Raw genomic sequence first — 20,419 nt, forward strand, 5'->3', positions numbered from 1 at the left:
AAATTTGGCAGGCTAAATTATAACCCTAAGAACAGGTAAAATTTGAACATGTCCAAGTCAGAAAGAGGACAGACTCTGCCCCTGCCATGAGGGGAAGCAGGGTGCACTGAAAATCTTAGTGCTGGCAAGGAAAGCCTTCTTTCCATCCAGATCAGATTGCAGCTCTAGCCTAAGCCCCAGCCCCACCTCCAGCAGGGAGGAAGCAAGGGGGACCTGTGCCAGCCTCTCCTGTTAACTGCAGGTATATTTGGCTGGACAGAGTTGGAAGTCTACCTGGGCAAATGTGGTCAGTTTAGACCCACACAGCATAGATTTCTGCCCACACCTGTAGCCCTATCCACATCTCAGGCATGGGAGAAAGGGACATGAAGCTTCATCAGTCTCTCAGGCAACTATAGTCTAGGCCTGCATGACTTGGATTACTACACTTGGCTGTGGCTCTGTCACTACCCCTGGCAAAGGAGAAAGTTGGGAGAAGCTTCATTGGTCCCTGGGGCAATGAGAGAAGCATGAGCTTCTACAGCTTAACAGCATCAACTATATTCTTGGCACCTACTACACAACCAGCAAGGGAGAAAGGACAAGAAGCCCTAAACTAAAGAGAGAAACTGCACCCAGAATAAATGCATCTATTAAGCCACATGCCAAGACACCAACAAAAAATTACAATCCACACCAAAAAACAGGAAAATATGGCTCAGTTAAAGGATCAAGATAAGCTTCCAGATGACATAAAGTAGTTCAGACAACTAATCATAGATGTTCAAACAAATCTCCTTAATAAATTCAATGGGATGGCTAGAGAGATTAAGGATATTAAGAAGATATTGAATGAGCACAAAGAAGAATTTGAAAGCTTACATAGAAAAATAGCAGATCTTTTGGGAATGAAAGGGGTAGTAAATGAAATTAAAAATACATTGGAATCATATAATAGCAGATTTGATGAGGCAGAATAAAGGATTGTTGAGCTTAAAGAAATGGCCTCTGAAAGTGAACATACAAAAGAACGGCTGAAGAAAAGAAAGGAAAAAATAGAGCAAATTCTCAGGAAACCGAACAACATTAAGAGACATGAAAACATACATGTCATGGGTGTCCCAGAAGGAGAAAAGAAGGGAAAAGGGACAGAAGGATATTTGAAGAAATATGGTAAAAAATTACCCAACCCTATTGAAGGACATAGGTAGCCATGTCCAAGAAGCACAATGTACTCCTTTCTGAATAAATTTGAATAGACCAACTCTGAGACACATGCTAGTCAGAATTTGAAATACCAGAGACAAAGAGGGAATTCTGAGAGCAGCAAGAGAAAAGTAATGCATAACATAAGGGACACTCAATAAGTTTAAATGCTGATTTCTCAACAGAAACCATGGAGGTAAGAAGACACTGGTCTGATATATTTAAGATACAGCAGAGAAAAACTTCCAGCCAAGAATCTAATATCCAGCATTATTGTTTTTCAAAAATGAGGACTAGTTTAGAATATTCACAAATAAACAGAAACTGAAAGAGTTTGTAAACAAAGACCAGATTTGCAGGAAATACTAGAGGGTGTGCTATAGCCTGAAAAGAAAAGTAGGAGAGGGAGACTTGGAAGAGAGTCTAGACATGAAGATTATATCAGTATATGTAATTAAAAGTGTCAAGAGAGTGATGAAAATAATATATGACAGATAAAACCCAAATATTTAGGAATAAACTTAACCAATGATGTAAAGCAATTCATTGGTTAAAAAAAAACAAATTAATTAGAAGAACATTCCAATGTCAGAAATTGGAAGACTTAATATCATTAAGATGTCAATTCTTAAATAAAAGTAAAAATTTTAAAAAGGAGTTCCACTTAAATTGATATACAGATTCAATGGAATCCTGACAAAAATTCCACCAGTACTTTTTAAATAAATGGAAAACATAATTATCAAATTTATTTGCAAGGTTAAGGGGTCCTGAATAGCCAGAGACATCTTAAAAGGAAAAACAAAGTTGGGGGACTCACTTCTGGGCTTTAAATCACATTACCTAGCTACAGTGGTAAAAACAGATGGTACTGGCATAAAGACAGACATATAGACCAAAGGAAGAGAATTGATGATTCAGAAAGAGACGTTCACATCTAGGGTCAAATGATTTTTAACTAGCCTATCAAACCCACCCAACTTTAGCAGAACAGTCCAGTCAACAAATAGTGCTGGGAGAACGGGATATCCATAACCAAAAGAAGGAAAGAGAACCCCTATTGCACATCTTATATAAACATTAGCTCAAAATGGATTAAACCTAAATATAAAAACAAGAACAATAAAGCTTCTAGAAGAAAATATGGGAAAATATCTTTAAGACCTGGTGGTAGGTGGTGGATTCTTAAAGGAAGTAAGAGGAGGACTGAGATGGACTACTGATATTTAATGTATGTGGAGGTTTTAATTAACTAGTGTAAAAGTGTGAACATGTATAAAGTTGATGGTAACACATTTTCATGAATAACAGCTGGTTTATAAATAGGAATGTGGCTGAAAAGGGTAATCTAGGAATGTAAATGCCAACTAAAGAAAGCTAGAGAATAATTTAGGGACTGAATAATACAGTAAACCCAGAGGTGGGTGAGAATTGTAGTTGATGGGACAGATTCAAGACTGTTCTTTGTGAGCTAAAGAGATGTACATCACTATTTGTGGGGGTGGAAATGTGGAGAAACATGGGAAAAATACAAATGGAGTGACCTATGTAATGTGCTTAACAGTAATAATGTAATATTCATACATCTATGCCAAAGATGTACTGTGTTGATAATGGGGGAGTATGGAAAAAGTGTGCCAAATGTACACCATGGTCCTGGTAATAATCTGATGATATTATCTCATCCGTAAAAAATGTTCCACCACAGTGTGGTGTGTTGCTAGAGGGGTGTTGTAAATGGGAATACTACACATGTGCATGATTGTTTTGTAAATTTACTTCTGTCATAAAAAATGTATTTAAAAAAATTAATAGGATGGGTTAGGGCAAAATATACCAAATGTAAGATAAGGAATATAATTAGTAATAAGATTTTGACAATATTCTTTAATAATTTGTAACAGGGCGGTGGACTTGGCCCAGTAGTTAGGGCGTCCGTCTACCACATGGAAGGTCCGCAGTTCAAACCCCGGGCCTCCTTGACCTGTGTGGAGCTGGCCCATGCACAGTGCTGATGCGCATGAGGAGTGCTGTGACACGGAGGAGTGTCCCCCCCATAGGGGAGCCCCATGCGCAAGGAGTGCACCCCGTAAGGAGAGCTGCCCAGTGTGAAAGAAAGTGCAGCCTGCCCAGGAATGGCACCACACACATGGAGAGCTGACACAAGATGATGCAACAAAAAGAAACACAGATTCCTGTGCCACTGACAATAACAGAAGCGGACAAAGACGACGCAGCAAATAGACACAGAGAACAGACAACCGGGGGGGGGCATAAATAAGTAAATAAATAAATCTTTAAAAAAATAATAATAATTTGTAACAAATGTCTCACAACAAAGCAAGGTGGTGGTGGTCAGTTGGTAGATGGGACCCCTGTATGATGTTATGTATGTTTGCTTTGTAAGTTCAAACCTTTACTATATGTTAATTGTTTATGTATGGTCACGTGTAATAGTAATGGGGTGTGTTGGAGGAAAGATACACCAAATGTAAAATACTTTGGCTAGTAGTAATATTTTGAGGATGTGCTTTAATCATTAGTTAAAAATATTTCACACAATGTGAGGTATTTAGGGTAGTATGAAGTATGAGAGCCCTGTATAATGTTGTACATGTTTGTTTTGTAAGTTCACAATTACTACTATACTCTTATTGTTTATATATGTATGTTTATATATGAGTGGATATCCTTCAATAAATTTTTTAAATGGATATATTTATATATATGAATGAATACATGAAGAGCTTATTAATTTTTGAGATTATATTTTATACTCTACTTAATTTTCACATTCGGCTCCATTCATTTATAAACAACTTTTTAAGAGCACATTATACCTCTTAGAGAAATAATATTAATTATTTGTCTTTGGACATGAAATCAGTTCATGTATCCATCCTTATTTATTTAATGAATATTGTGTTTGAGGTCCTATACTACATATCAGGAATATAAAATTAAAAATACATTGCAATCAAGAACTTTGTTGGCTACTAGGAAGAAACAAGCAAGCCCCCAAAAAAGTAGAAGTTGTTTAAGGGTTAGCCATCTGTTCTCCCATCCATGCCTAATTATGGCACTGCAGGTTGATGGATGTGAAATGGTTTCAGGCCATCTCTGTGAATCCTCTCTTCATAGTAACCATGTGCAGATAAGTACCTAGACATGTGAAGAAAAGGGAATAAAGTGAAGAAAAACCAATAAAGGTAAGGCAAGCAATAGAAATGTAACAAGCATTTAATCAGGATCATTAGCAGTTTTGGGTAAGAGAGTCATGATGCATTTAGCAGAGATTTAAAGATTAATTGGGAAACGGACTTTGGCCCAGTGGTTAGGGTGTCCGTCTACCATATGGGAGGTCCGCGGTTCAAACCCCGGGCCTCCTTGACCCATGTGGAGCTGGCCATGTGCAGTGCTGATGCGCGCAAGGAGTGCCGTGCCACGCATGGGTGTCCCCTGCGTGGGGGAGCCCCACGTGCAAGGAGTGCGCCCATGAGGAGAGCCGCCCAGCGTGAAAAGAAGGAGCAGCCTGCCCAGGAATGGCGCCACCCACACTTCCCGTACCGCTGACGACAACAGAAGCGGACAAAGAAACAAGACGCAGCAAATAGACACCAAGAACAGACAACCAGGGGAGGGGGGGGGAATTAAATAAATAAATAAATCTTTAAAAAATAAATAAGTAAAGATTAATTAACATGGGTTTGAAAATGAGCATAACTCCTTAATTTCAGAGAAAACTTTCATAAAGCCCATCAGGTCATTTAAGAATGGATATGAATAATGTTGAGGTTGCCAGTTACAATAGCTGGGTAACCAATGTTTCATTGCACTGTATCTCAAGGGGGCTGGTGCATTTTTCTTCTTGCAGGCAGCCAGTGGGAGTCCTTTAAACTGGGCATCATTGAATATGCTTGGAAAAGCAGCCACTAAGCACTGAGTCACTTGGTGGTAGAGTGAAACCCTACTCTGTATCTGCAGGGGACTGTCCACCAACATAATCCTCTGAAAGAATCCCCAGATCAATGGGAAGCTATACCAAATGTAAGCAACAGACCATATTACTAGTCATATTTTGATGATTTTTAAAATAATCTGTAACAAATATTCCAAAACAATGCCAGGTGCTGGTAGATGGGAAATGTATGGGAATTCTGCACATTATGCATGAATTTTTGTAAACTCACAACTTCTCTAAAAAATATATATTTTTTAAAATGTTCAATTCTGGTCCAGTCATTCTGGAAATAAATCCAAGAGTACCTATCACATTGTTGAGCTTGCAAGCTGCTTCTCTCTGCACAACAGAATTCACTGTCTGGTCTGGATGTTGGGCTCAGAAAACTTCTGTCTACTCTGACCTATTTTGGAAAAGAGAAGTGTGCCCTGCCTTTTTAGGCTGGATTTTTCCTGAGAGACTGCCAGGTTTGGAATAACGGCTACTTATAGAGGTTCAAGAGTGGGGTGATAAATCTGGATACTGTGCTCAGTGTGATCACTGACTCACTCACCTTGGAAAATTATTCCTTTCCTCAGAAATGAGTTTCTCCATATGTCAAGTGAGGGTGTTAATACCAGTTTCTTGATGCATCTAACATCTTGTCATGAGGAGTTGGAAACACATTTACTGCAAAATATGATAATTTAACAGGACCCATGAACTGTGAGTCCAGAAGATGGCTTTGAGTTCCTGGTGGCCATGATGATAATAAGAGACATTGGGCTCACCAGGTGCCAAGCTCTGTTCTGAGATCTTGACCTCTAAGGGACTATTTAGTGCAGTAACCCACCCAAGGGGACTCTAGGGGAGAGGCAGAATTTAATCACAGGAGCTCACAGCCCAAAGTTCTCTGTTTTTCCCTAAATTCTGTTTAATGATAAATTGCTATATTTTGAGTTTTAGTTTTAGGCTTCCCAACCTATGCTGATACCTTGGAGAATACTTAAATATTTAGCATTAAACACTTAATCTTCCAATATCTTTAGGAGTCCTTAACACTACAGAATTGTAGATAGAAAGCAGTGTTCACCTTGGTGCTTTAACAATTCCTATTTCACAAATGTGTAATGAATGTCCTGATTTTGGATAAAGAGAGGAAGGGATGTTGAATACAAATATATTATGTAGACAGAACCAGTGGGATGTGGTCTTCTGGTAAATATTAAGGGCAGCCAATGGCATCAGGAAAGGGACAAGGAGTTAAGATATGCAATTGTGGAAGAAGTGGATATGATAAGCTTGGTCACTTTACATTAGCTTACTCAAACAGTTGAGAAAAACATGGCATGAATGAGGCCAAAATATAAAGTTTATTCTCAGGTATTATTTTCTGATTCACAAATGCTTACACAGGACAATGGGGAGGGGTATGGTAGTCCAAAACTGTTTCTAACCTTCAACATGAGGAACCCTAAAATCTATAGATCTAAGTAAATCTACTCCAATCAATGTGTATGGTTATAGATTGATTTTTTGAAGTACTTAAATGCTACTTATAGGATAAACTGGTAGAGGAAGTTATAAAATCATACATAAAAATCTAAGGACTTATATGTAATTGGTTACCTGAGCTTCCTACTGGAAATCCATAACTGAACTTTGCTCTGGTAAGGGAATACAACATCATTACTATAACAGTCATATAAAGTGATCTCTGCAATCATGTACCTTTTTTTGTGTTGAGTAGTTCTCGCTTTCTCCTAAAGTGGAATAAGAGCATAGAGAAGAAAATTGAACAAAAATGTAATCAGTGGTGACGCTGATCCAAAATGGTTGGCCGCCAGCTCATTGCAGATCCTTGAACTCATGCTTTCTTCCCTGGAAAATGAAAATTAAAAATAAAATGCTTTCTGGACATGCTCTATGGAAAAATTAAAATCATTTTTAAAGTCAACAGATAGTACATTATTAATAAAGCAAAAACAGGGCTCAGAAATAAAGCTACTATTGTCACCTTAGAAACATGTCTCTAAAGTAACATAATTATGATCACAACTAGATAGCCATAAAGTGAGCTCTCTCGTAATATCCAATTCTAAAATCATTGGAATTTCCCTTAAGCTAATATGTTAGTTTAACCACAAGATTCCTTGGAAATGTATTATCCTTCCAGATTTTGGAATACTCCAAATTTCTAGAAAATGGTGGCAATAAAAAATGCTATATTTTTAACAAGCCACATTTAGAGAAGTGCAACTTGGTAGTAGGTAAACATGTTCTGCTTCCCCTGATCTCTAAGAATAAACATGTTCTATTATGAAGCTGTCAGTTTCCCTGAAGCATGGATGCTTGCATTCTCTATTGACAGCTCATGGGTTGTTCCCTTGGGATATCAGGCTCCACTAGGAAATTCTTATTTAATACAAGATGGCCAAAGACGAGTATCCTAGGAGACCAATGTATTGTAATCCCTAAAGTCATATATTTCATCACCTGATACATCATTTTTAGACTATGAAATTTCAATATTAATTCCAAAAATGCTCTCAAGACTTAATTGAACACATGTGCACAGTCCTTTATTCATCTATCAACCTATCCATCCATCCACCATCCATCCATCTATGTATCCATCTATATGTCTTTCCATTTGCGATCTTCATTTAAGTCCCAGTAATGGTTTCTTGTTATTTTTAGAAAATTTCCTCCTACAGACTGCAATGCTCAGTTGTAATAATTTCCCTTTGCCTATTTTTTTGGTTGTAGTTACTCCAGTCTTGCTTAGTATTTTATTTATGTTCCTCACATTTCAGTTTCTCCTCCATAATGAGACACTATAGCCTACTCTACTCACAATGGAATATTCTTCTCACAGTGTGTCTTGTCTCTGTACTTCATTTCTCAGAACTTGCACAAACTGCCAGGAGCAAACAAATCCATTTTTATTGATGCTACTTATTTTACTTACTAACATGTAAAAACAGTTGAAAAAATTACATACCAATTTTTAAAGTCTGGCTTCCACTCTGAATTTTGTGCTGGCAGGAAATGAGAATATTTGGATGATCTTATTTCTAGTGCTGAGCAGAGTGCCTGACATAACAGTTGCTCAATAAATATTGTTAACTGAAGGAATTATTTGAATCCCTCCATCCATATTGCTATTAAATCAACCAACATTTACTTCACATTTGAAACACTTTATTATGCACTTATATAAAACTAATAATATGACATAACTATTTGTGTAAATATGGTACTTTGTAATAAGAGCCCATAAAATCTGAGTCATGTCTCCTAACCATTTTATGCCTCAACAACCAAAATTACATGCTGAATTAAATCAAATAATGAGTGATTAAAATGTATTAGCCATTATATGCAAAATGCCATTCCAGTCATTTCCTTTTTTAAATCGTATTCATTTGAAAATACATAGATCACAAAAAATGTTACATTAAAAAATATAAAAGGTTCCCACATAGCCAACACCCCCACACTCCTCCTACATCAATAACCTCTTTCATCATTGTGGCACATTCATAGCATTTGGTGAATACATTTTGGAGCACTGCTGCACCGCATGGATTATAGATTACACTGTACTTTAAACACTCCCCCAGTACATTCAGTGGGTTATGGCAGGATATATAATGTCCAATATCTGTCCCTGCAATATTATTTAGGACAACTCCAAGTCCCAAAAATGCTCCCACATCACATCTGTTCTTCCCTCTCCCTGCCCTCAGCAACTACCGTGGCCACTTTCTCCAAATCAATGCTACAGTTTCTTCTATTACTAGTTACACACAATGGTGACTAGTGACTTCTATTACTAGTCACCCATTTGTCCACTGTAATCCATATTTTATTCCTCCATCCTGTGGCCCCTGGGACGGTAATGTTATTTCACCTCTATATCGAGAGGGGGCTTAGACCCACATGGTCATTTCTTGAGTGCTTATCTTTTTCTGATCACTAAATGGAGATGTGATGGTGAACCTGTCTTTAGGTAGATCACACACTGGCAAAAGAGAGAAAAGGTTTGTAGCCAATGAAGTACCATGTAAGAAAAAAAAGTAGGCATTATTTAAGAGCAAAAGAATCTTCTGAAGAAGAGAATAATATTTTGAGGGTTTTGAGAGAAAAGTGAAAATTAGCCAGTACTATGAGGAAAGATAGAAAAGAAACATTTCATGGAAAAGAATTATAGTGGACAAAAATACAAGGAAGGGAAAAACATATGTTTTCAGGTAGTTTTACAAGGCTGGAGCTTAAAGAGGGCATGTGAGTATTCAGAAAGTCACAAGTATATAGTCAGAGTATGAAAGTCTTAGAATGTTATTTGACGTCATCCTATTCAATAAGCTCATCAACTTGAAGTAAAATGGAAATATTGTAGGTTTTGCTTATTTTAACAGAAAATTTATACTTCATTTCTGAAGAAAGAAAGAGATCTTTTTGCACTTAGGAGGCTCAAAGTTATTGGTGATACTCTGTCTTAAGTTGGGTGGTAATGACATGGATATTTAATTATCATTATATATATATAGCTAAAATGGATAAATAAATTATAACTGCAGATAAATAAGGCATATTGAGTGTATGGAATGATCTCCAACTCCCAATGTCACCATTATGGAATATAAAGTTTTTAACCTAAGAGAATTAAAAGAATAGGAGAAAGATTTTCTTTTTGGAAATGAGTTATGGATACAAGGTAATAACAAAAATAAATAAAAGTAGGCCTCAACAAGTCTAAATTTTAAATGGAAATGGGATGGAAAAAGTAAAAACCCTTCAGAAAAAGAAGAAAAAAATGGAGGAACCAGTTGTACAATAATATAGAGACATCCTATAATTACAACTCAATGTGTGTGATATCAGGGCACAAATAGGAAAATAAGCCAATGGAAAGAAGGAAGAGCCCTGAAACAGGAACATCCATCCATGAGTTATGTATGACCAGATTGGCACTGCAGATCAATGGAGGAAGGAAAAAATTTTTAAATACTTAGTCCAGGGATAATTAGGTATGTATATAAAATTGAATTGTACACCTGTGTCAATATTACACAATAAAATGCAAGGTCAATTACATGCAAAAAGCTGAAGGAAAGAACATAAAGATATTACAAAGTATTATTTGTATTATATGTTGTTTATTCTTAACAAGACACAGAAATTAATAACAACCATGAATAAGACTGAGAAGTTTATGGCAGAAAAATTAATAAGATCCAGTTAATGAAAGACAATATAAAGAAAGTTAAAGAGACACTGACTGGTTAGAGAAGACTTTACAATAAATAGAAATGACAAAGACTTATGTCCAGCATATATTAATACCTTCATAAATCAGTACAAACATACAATCCTATAGGAAAATTGGACAAGATAATTGAACAAATACTTCAAAACAGAAATAATTTAGTAAAAGAAAGGTGCTCAGAGGGAAATCTAAATTAAAACCAAAAGGTGATACGATTGCATACCTACATGTGAGATTTACCAAAATTTAAAAAGCTGACAACATGATGTGCAAAAATAATGTGAAGCAACAAATACTATCATACACCGACATTAGGACAACATAATAGACTGTTCAGGAGTCATTTTGACATTTTGTAACAAAATTGAATATCTGCATTCAATATAGCCAACAATTATGCCAACAACTTCCCTAGAGAAATCTGGGCATGTGTACACAATGATACATGCACAGAGGAGAATTGTGGGAAGATGGTGGAGTAGAATGCTCCAGGAATCAATCCCTTAACCAGAACAACTAACTATTAAATAGTGAGGAACTGTCTGAATCAACTATTTCAAAACTCCAGAGTTCAGCAGAACACTGCAGCAACCAGGCAAGCGCTGAAGGAAGATGTGTCTGCTGATATCTCCCTTCTCTCTCAGGTGTCCTTGTTTCCAGCTTCTTGCTTCTCTCTATCTGAATTTCATTCAATTCTCAAGGACTCCAGTAAGAGGATTAGGACCCACCCTGGATGAGGTGAGTCACATCTTAAGATTCTTCTCACCAAGTTTCTACTTACACTAGATCCACATCCACAGGAATGGATTAACATGAAGAACATACTTTTCTGAGGTACATACAACTACAGACCATTAGACTGCTCTTCCAATTTTTGGAAAAAATTAAGATTGGTCTTAATATTTCTTGGAATATTTGATAAAATTCCCAATGAAGTAATATGGTTTCATTGTTGGGAAGGTTTTGATGACTGTCTTTACTAGTTATTATTTGACATCTCTATCTTCTTGAGTCAATCTGGTACTTTGTGTGTTTGTGTGTTGCTAGGAATTTTTCCATTTCATCTAGCTTATCTAATTTGCTGTTGTACAGTTTTTTATATTATCCTCTTAAAGTCCTTTTTATTTGGTGGGGTAATAAAAAGGAACAGTAATAATGTTCCTCTTTTCATTTCTGATTTTAGTTAGTTTTGCCTATCTCATTTTTCTTTGTGTTTAGCTAAAGGTTTGTCAAATTTATTGATTTTTTGGTTCATGATGTATATTGTTTTTTGATTCTCCATTTAATTCATCTCCATTTCAAGCTTTGTTATTTCCTTCCTTTTGCTCCTTTTGGGTTTAATTTGCCCTTCTTTTACCAGTTCTTCCAGTTTTGTGGATAGTTCTCTATTCAGAAATCATTCTTTTTTCTCATCTTCTTTTTAAAAATTTTTATTAGAGAAGTTGTGAGCTTACAAAACAATCATGCATAATGTGCAAAATTCACATACGTCACCCATCCACTGACAACTTACACTGTTATGGAATATTTGTTACAGATTTTGACAGGACATGATTAGACTATTACCACTAACTATGGTACATATTGTACCTTTGGTATATTTTTCCATATATCCACTGTTATTAACAGTATGTATTAGTATTGTACATTTGTTATAGTTCATGAAAGAACATTCTCATATTTGTACTGTTAACCATAATCCAACTTCCACCACATGGTTCACTGTATTATACAGTCCCATGCTTGTACATTCCATCCAAAATTTATACTCAGGTGTTCTCACTTTCATCACAGGGTTGTGTAATGTTTACCCCAGTTAATGTTTGAACTTCCTCCTTATTAAAAGAAAAAATCTCATACCCCCAATATTGTCCCTTATCACTAATATAACACTTTCTTTAACATTGATGCAAGAATATCACAATATTGCTGTTAACCATAGTACATAATTCATATTAATTGGATTTTTACCTTACACTATATTCTTACTACCTTATAATAGTGATGTACATTTGTTCTAGTTCATAGAAGAACATTCTTACATTTGTATTATTAACCATAATCCCCGCCCACCTCCAGGTTCACTATGTCATTCTGTCCCAAGATTATTCTCTAGCTTTATTTCAGTTGACATTTACATCCCTAGACTACCCCTTTCAGCCACAATCCCTCTTTTTTCTTTTTTAATGTTACTATTTAGAGCTATAAATTTCTCTCTCAGCACTATCTTTGCTGAATCCCTTAAGTCTTGGTACAACGTATTTTCATTTTCTTTTACCTGAAGGTATTTCTTAATTTCCCTTGTGATTTCCTCTTTCACCCACTGGCTGTTGAATAATACATTGTTTAATTTCCACAAATATATGAATTTTCCATTTCTATCTCTGTCAGTGATTTCTAGTTCATTTCATTGTGATTAGAGAAGGTAAATACTATACTTTCAGTATTTTGGATTCATTGGGACTTTTTGTGGCTTAATACATGGTCTATCCTTGAAAATGATCCATGTGCACTTGAGAATAATGTATATTCTGTTGGGTGAAGTGTTCTATATATGCCCAGTAGATCTAGCTCATTTAGAGTATCATTCAAGTTTTCTACTTTTTTATTGATCTTTGTAAAAATATTCTATCCATTGTTGAAAGTGGTGTGTTAAAGTCTCCAACTCTTAGTGTCGAACCATTTCACCCTTCAAATCTGTATTTCTTCTATATATTTTGGTACCTTCCTCTTAGGTGTATATATATTTATTATCATGTATATTCCTGCTGAGTTGTCTCTTCTAACAGTTTTAGACTTAAAATCTATTTTATCATATTATTATTGCTACCCCAGCTCTCTTTTGTTTTATACTTGTATGGTAAGTTTTTGCAATCCTTTCACTTCCAACCCATTTACACCTTTTAATTATAATTATTGGGTAAACAGCATATAATTGGGACATACTATTTTATCCATTCTGCCAATCTGTACCTATTGAATAGAGAGTTTAATCCATTTACATTTAAAGTAACTATTGATAATTCAGGACTTATATCTGCCATTTTGCTATTTAGTCTTTGTAAGTCTTATGCCTATTTTGTCCCTAACTTCTTCCATTAATGTCCACTTATATATATTATAATTTCATAGTCATTTGGTTGGTTATTTTTTGTATTATACCATATTAAGTACCTTCTCATTGCTTTCTCAGTTTATTTTTCATGTTTTCCTATGGTTACCAAGGGCTAAAATTCACTCTAAATATGTAGCAGTCATATTTGATTTGATACCAATTTGACATCTATAGCTTACAGATAGAGTGTTCCTATACCCCTCCATTCCCCTACCTTTTTTGTACTTGTTACAACTTATATTGTTTTTAAAATAAAATCCATAGATAAATCATTACTTTCTTTGCATTTGCATTTTAACACCTTTAGTATATGAAAAGAGGAGTTACATACTTAAAAATACAATACAATAATACTCTTATTTTATAATTATTCTTATGGTTTGTTTTATCTGATGACTTTAATGCTTTATGCCACTTTGAATTGCTCTCTAGTTTCCTTTCCTTTCAAACTGTTTAGCAGTTCTAGTGTTGATAAAGTTCCTCAACTTTTGTTAATCTTAGAATGTCATAATCTTTCCCTCATTTTTAAAAGAATGTTTTTCCAGATATAAAATTCTTTGTTGGCAGTTATTTCCTCTCAATATTTTAATTATTTCACCCCACTGCTGATGTGGGCTATGGGTGGAAGGCTCTTTGTCTCTTCAGAGATAACTAAGTTGTTTGACTTGTGGGTGTGGAACGGTAAGAGGCTGCAGTCCTGCTCTTAGGGACCAGCAGCAGCTCCAGTCCCAGGAAATGTTTAACAATGCGGGGGCTATAAACTTTAAGTATTTAGGGGAAATGCAAAAACCAAATATGCTAAAGGCTTATCTAGAATGTCTGGAGTCCATGCTAAAAGCTTACCTAAGATGTGGAAGATATATGCTAATTGAAGCCTATTGAGAACTGAAACAAAGGGACCATTTGGCCTTTCCTCTCTGTATAAAAGACGTTTGAAAATCTTGTTCGGGGCTCGGGATTCAAACTGAAAGCTCCCGAGTCCGGCCGGCCATCAATAAACCATTTTTCCTTCTCAAAATCATTCCTGAGTCCTGGCCTCTCTATACTCAAATAATTGAACTTCTCTTAAATTCCACAACACTGCCTTCTTGTCTCCTTGTTTCTTATGAGAAATTGATGTGGGCTATGGGTGGGAGGCTCTGTGTCTCTTCAGAGATAACCTAAGCTCTCTGACTTGTGGGTGTGATGGTAAGAGGCTGCAGTCCTGCCCTTGGTAACAATGGCAAGGACTCCAGTCCCAGGAAACAGTTTAACAATGCAAGGTCTATAAACTTTAAGTATTTAGGGGAAATGCAAACTAAATATGCTAAAAGCTTACCTAGAATGTCTGAAGTCCATGCTAAAAGCTTACCTAAGATGTGGAAGATATATATGCTAATTGAAGCCTATTGAGAACTGAAACAAAGGGACCATTTGGCCTTTCCTCTCTGTATAAAAGGGATTAAAAAATCTTGCTTGGGGCTCAGGATTCAAACAGAAAGCTCCCTAGTCTGGCCGGCGGTCAATAAACCATTTTTCCTTCTCAAAATCATTCCTGAGTCCTGGCCTCTCTATACGCAAATAATTGAACCTCTCTCAAATTCTACAACAAAATCAGCACTTAAAATAATTGAATCTCCCTTTTTCATAATGTGTTATTTTTCTCTTGCAGCTTTCTGAGCACTCTCTGTTGTACTCAGTAGTTTGAATAGAATGTGAAAATACACTTTTCTCTTCAGGTTTATATTGCTTGCTTTTCCCTTGGCTTCTTAGATATGCATATTCATGTCTTTTGCTAAGTTTGGGAAGTTTTCTGTCATTACATCTTTGAATATTCATTCTGCCTCTTTGTGTCTTTCTTCTATTCCTGGGAATTTCATAATGTGTATATTGGTACACTTGATATTTCACAGGACTCCTATGCTATTTTCCCTTTTTATAATTCATCTTTCTCTCTACTCATCAGCCTTGCTCATTAATTTTCTTGTCTTCAAATTCATGAATTCTTTCTTCTTCTACTTCCAATATGCTTTGAGACCCTCCTGGGAAGTTTTCATTTTAATTATTGTGGTCTTCAACTCCAGTAGTTCTGTTTGGTTCTTTACAAAACATTTTTATCCTTTAGCTTTTTCTCTGTATTTTCCTTCATCTCCTTGAACATATTGAATAACATTTTTTTAAAAGAATTTGTCTGGTATGTCCAGAGAAGTCTGGTCTTCATTGCTGTTTCTAGAATTGTTTTTTCTCTTATGAGTTCCTCTGTTTGCAAGCATTTGAATGCCCCTCTGGACTTACACAGAGGCAGACCTTGCTTCTCCAGGTGTCCCACTGTAGGATTTAAAGCAGACAATTCCCTGCCACAGGCTGTCTGCCTCAATTGTTTTTTACACTGCTTTAGTTGTCTCAAGCTGCTTTTGCCTGTAGGACAAATTCTGGGAGGAGAGAAAAGCTGGATGGAGTTTCCCAAGAAAGTCTTTTCCTGCTAGATCAAGGCCAGGAACCAGAAAACCAGAACCAGCCAGAGTAGCTTTCAGGGTAGAGGATCAGATAGAGGCCACTAAGTATGTCAGGAACTTCTTTCATAGCTCCACAAAGCTATACTTTCTTGACTTGGTACCTTTCTACAAAATGTAGTCCAACTATCTTCCACAGGTCTGAGGAAGCATTCTTTCTTTAAGTCTCCTCTGTCACTTTTGCTGAGGATGGGGAGGCATGGAACAGTAATTGCCCTTAAGGCCATGCCCCCAGAGACCAAAAGTAGCTAATCAAAAAGCAGTGGGAAGCTTTGGGCCTGTGCTGTACTCCCTTCAATCTTGGGAACCAGGTTTTACATGTCTCTGTCTGGCACCAGCAATCTATGGCAGTGACTGGATCCCACTGCTGCCTAATGTGAGAGTAGGGGATGGGTGTCAGTAACCAGTGAGTAAAGAGAGCAATTTCTTGGTATTTACAAGGAATAAGTTTAAGAACATGTGTTTCTGGGGTACATATAGCTCCAAACCACCACACCATTTCAAAAATGGGTAAAAGACTTGAATAGACATTTCTCCAAAAACAACATACAAATGACCAGAAAGCACACGAAAAGACATTCAAGCCATTAAAGATGCTTAGTCATTAGGGAAATGCAAATAAAAAACACAATGAGATACCATTTCACACCCACTAGAATGGTTACTATTTCAAAAACTGAAAATTACAAGTCTTAGAGAGGATGTGGAGAAATAGGAATACTCATTCATTGTTGGTAGGAATGTAAAATGGTGTCACTGTGGAAAATATAGAATTAACATTTGGTCTGGCAATCGCACTCATGGGTGTATAGCCAAAACAATTGAAAGCAGATATCTGCACATCCATGTTCTTAGTGGCATGATGCCAAATGATGGAAGGACTCCAAGTGTACATTAATTGATGAATGGATAACCAATATGTGGTAGATACAGAAAATTGAATATTATTCAGCAACAAATGGGAGTGAAATTCTGATACAGGCAACAACAGGTTGTACCTTGAAGACATTATATTGAGTGAAATAATCCAAACACAAAAGGGCAAATATAGTATGATCTCATTGAAATAAGTAAAGTAAGCAAACCCATAGAATCAGAATTTAGAATGTAGGTTAATAGAGTGGAGGTAGGAAATAGGGAGTCAATGATTAAAATGTACAGAGGTTCTTTTTGGGATGGTGGATAGGTTTTGGTAATGGATGGTGATGATTTTAGCACAACATTGTGAACACAATTAACATCACTGAGTTATATATTTGAATATGGTTAAAAGTCAAAATTTTAGGTTGTATATATGGTAATAGAACAAAAGAGCAAAATGCAAGGCACAAATAAATATATAAGTCACGTCTTATAGAAAGTTCAAAAACAGGAAAAACTTTGCAATATTGTACAGGTGCTTTAAAAGGTGGTTACGTGTGGAGCTGGCCCATGTGCAGTGCTGATGCATGCAAGGAATGCCATGCCACCACGTGCAAGGAGTGCACCCCATAAGGAGAGCCACCCAGTGTGAAAGAAAGTGCAGCCTGCCCAAGAATGGTGCCGCACACATGGAGAGCTGATACAACAAGATGACACAACAAAAAGAAACACAGATTCCCATGATGCTGACAACAACAGAAGCAGACAAAGAAGATGAAGCAAACAGACACAGAGAACAGACAACCAAGGTGTGAGGGGAAGGGGAGAGAAATAAATAAATAAATAAATCTTTTAAAAAAATAAAAGGTGGTTAAAAATTAAAAACAAGAATGCAATTCCTATAATGTCAATTGCGTGGTAATTCCTGGGAAAAGTAAAGTATTGACCATTGGGATGGATTTGAGTTATTGGCTATATTTTCAATTATATGGGTGTTTGCTTTAATAATGTTTAAATTGACCATTGTGTTCTATGCATTTTTATGTTTACAAAAGGAAAAAATGGTTAAGAATAATATGACTCTGGAAAGGTAAAAAGGTGCAAGCTCAGTGGAAAACATTTTGGTAATTTCTTAAAAATTTCAATGTAGAATTACCTATGATCAACAGCCATTCTTCTAGGTATATACTTAAAAGGAATGAGAACAGAATCCCTAATATATTGTTAAACATAAATGTTCATGTCAGTATTATTTAAAATAGCCCAAAGGTGGAAACAACTTAAGTGTCCATCAAAAGATAAAAGGATAAATGGAACATAGTGTGTGTGTATATATATATATAAACATATTTAATGGAATAATAATAATGGAATAATATTCAGTCAAAAAAAAAAAATGAAACTCTGATGCATGCCACAACATGGATGAATGAAACTATTATGCTGAAATAACTAGATACAAAGGACAGATATTCTATGATTCCACCTACATGAATAAACTAATACATACAGGCAGAAAGTTGATTAGAGATTATCAGAGCCTGTATTGGGGAGAATGGAGAGATATTGCTTAATGGGTATAGAGTTTGTACTTGATGTGAGGAAAAATTTAGGCAATGGTTGGTATTGATGGTAGCATAGCATTATGAATTTAATTAATACTTCTGAATTGTACACTTAGAGTTTTTATTGTATCCATTCCTTTTTTCTTTTTTTTTTTTTTGCCCTATTTCCTTTACCAAGTTTTCAACCTCCTTGGGGTTTCCAATATAACTCTTCAAAATATGGAGAAATATCCCAGGAAAACCACAGACTGAGTCATTTAGATGCTGCCTTACCCTCTCACTTGTGCATAAAGTATTTTGGGTTCATTCAAATGTAGAGAGCAGTTTCTATGTGTTTTACATCATATATCATATTTTCTAAGAAGCAGCTATTATGCCATGCAAATAATGAATGTATCTTTGCCTAAAATTCTAATGTCAAATTATTATATATATTTAATATGTTTCAGGGTAGTAAAATGCCATTATATAAAAAAGAACTTGACGGAAATTTTCAAGAGACATTGTGGTATTATATGAAGCAAGTTTAAGTCTCTTACCATCTCCATGGTATGGTGCTTTTCCTGACCACCATCATCTCTACTGGATTCCTGCATGAGATTCAGTCTGTTCCCCTGCTTCCAACATCAGTCCATGTATTTCATTCACAATGCAGCAGTCAAAGACATTTTTAAGATAAGCCATACAATAACTTCAAAACTCTCTATTGGCTTTCCATCTCATTCAGAATAAAATCCAAAATCCTTTAAAAAGCCAGTAGGTATTTTGGGGATATTAAAGTCTTAAATGGGAAGTTAAGACTTAAACTGTACAGAGTTTGGAACAGTGGAAATGTTTTGGCAATGGATGGTGATGGTGGTAGGACAACACCGTGAATGTAATTAATAGCTCTTAAATATATATCTGATTGTGGTTAAAAGGGGAAATGTTAGCTTGTATACATGGCAATAGAATATGTATTTTTTAAATTCATGAATCTATACTACACAGTGAACCCTAAGTTAAATCACAGATTATAGCTAATAGTACAATTTTTTATATGTGCTTTCACCAATTGTGGCAAATGTACCACACCAGTGCAGGGTGTCAATAGTGACATGGTAAATGGCTATTCTGTATTTTATGCATCATTATCTATAATCCCACAACTCTAAAAACAGAAAAATTGGCCAGTAGGTTTCTACCCAAACTGACTTCACTTTTCCTCTGCACCTCATCTCATCCTAAGCTCTCACTTGCTAATTGGGATCCCTCCACAATGTTTTATATCTTTTCCATGTTCCCTCCTCAGTCCTGAATGATTGGAATATTTGTTCTCATATATTTGCAGGATGAATTCCTTCACATCCTTCAAGTGTTTTCTCTATCATGTCTGTCTTGGTTTGGCAAAGGGATACAGATGCAAAGTAACAGAAATCTGTTGACTTTCCCAATAAAGTCAGCTTTTGAAGCAAGGTGGTGAGTGATCTCTACCTGGATCTCAGGCCCAGCTGCTCTGCTCTCTTCACAAATTCAGCTGTAAGCTCTCAGGCAAATGTCTCTTCTCTCCCCAGGGCCTCAGCTTTGTTACCTTCTCCTTTCTGTCACATGGCAGGAAAAGAAATGAGAGCTCTCTCTTTCTGTGTCTTAACAAATGTCTATTTATATCAGACTAGCAAAGGGGTGAGGACTCAGATGAGTCACACCTACTGATGTAGTCCAATCAAAAGCCCTAAAGCAGGTGTTATTTACAAGGGGTCAATGAGCTTGAATTTAAATTTAAAAAACATTATTCTTGTGGGGATGGGTTGGTATATTTATGATGCCTACAACTGAAAGCAGGAGGATTGCATCCAGTAACCATGTGGAATCTAAGCCTCCTCTTGACATAGAGGTGCAACGGACACAACCAATCCAAGGACCACAGAGAAAAGGTGGCATTGGAGTGGAGTGGGAAAAGTGGACATGGTGGCTGATGGGTATGGGGAATGGCAGGAAGAGATGAGA

At 36.1% G+C, this 20,419-nt stretch overlaps 1 long non-coding RNA gene across 1 annotated transcript in view; it reads left to right on the forward strand.

The window, feature by feature from the left end:
* Positions 1–20,139, forward strand: part of LOC131277385 (uncharacterized) — a 115,952-nt gene extending 95,813 nt beyond the window's left edge. The window contains exon 4 of the long non-coding RNA XR_009184564.2: positions 19,764–20,139. This is a non-coding gene — a long non-coding RNA (uncharacterized lncRNA). The remainder of the gene's footprint in view (positions 1–19,763) is intronic.
* The last annotated feature ends 280 nt before the right edge of the window (positions 20,140–20,419 follow it).

The sequence above is a fragment of the Dasypus novemcinctus genome (genome assembly GCF_030445035.2).
Source record: "Dasypus novemcinctus isolate mDasNov1 chromosome 11 unlocalized genomic scaffold, mDasNov1.1.hap2 SUPER_11_unloc_3, whole genome shotgun sequence".
Lineage (NCBI taxonomy): Eukaryota > Metazoa > Chordata > Mammalia > Cingulata > Dasypodidae > Dasypus > Dasypus novemcinctus.